Here is a 531-nt window from a genome sequence, read left to right as displayed (position 1 = left end):
CTGTGATTGGTTCATGCGATAAATCCCGCCTATTGTGTTCATGTGCGTTCTACGTTCGCGAATCAGTCTGAATGAATGAATATGATATATGAATGAACTCACACACTTAGATGTAACCACTTGATTACGTCAAAATAAGACTTGAAATGGTCTGAAAACATGATCTGTGGGAGTTTTTAGTGAGTAAATCAGCTTGTTGAAATTTAAAGTAAATCTCTGTGTCTGTGACCAATATTTACTGAGCTTTGATGACTGATGAACTGAATAATTCAAAAATAGTTAAAAGTTAACTATTAAAAAGAATAGCTGAACATAAGTTCACAAATAAAATATTTTGTTTAAATTGTCACTGCCTTGAGTTATTATTTTGGAATAAATGTAAAATGCTTAATAACTTGATGAGATTCATACTTGGCTTTAATAAACAGAATATTGATTACATTGTTAATGTAAAAAATATAAAATAGAATTGTATTTGTTGTTGTAGTTTTCTGGTAGTGTAAGTAATGTTTATTTAACCAGGAACATGTG

Source organism: Sinocyclocheilus anshuiensis, unplaced genomic scaffold, assembly GCF_001515605.1.
Source record: "Sinocyclocheilus anshuiensis isolate Anshui unplaced genomic scaffold, SAMN03320099.WGS_v1.1 scaffold3123, whole genome shotgun sequence".
Lineage (NCBI taxonomy): Eukaryota > Metazoa > Chordata > Actinopteri > Cypriniformes > Cyprinidae > Sinocyclocheilus > Sinocyclocheilus anshuiensis.
The sequence above is the reverse complement of the archived record's forward strand: the minus strand, read 5'-3'. Positions refer to the sequence as shown.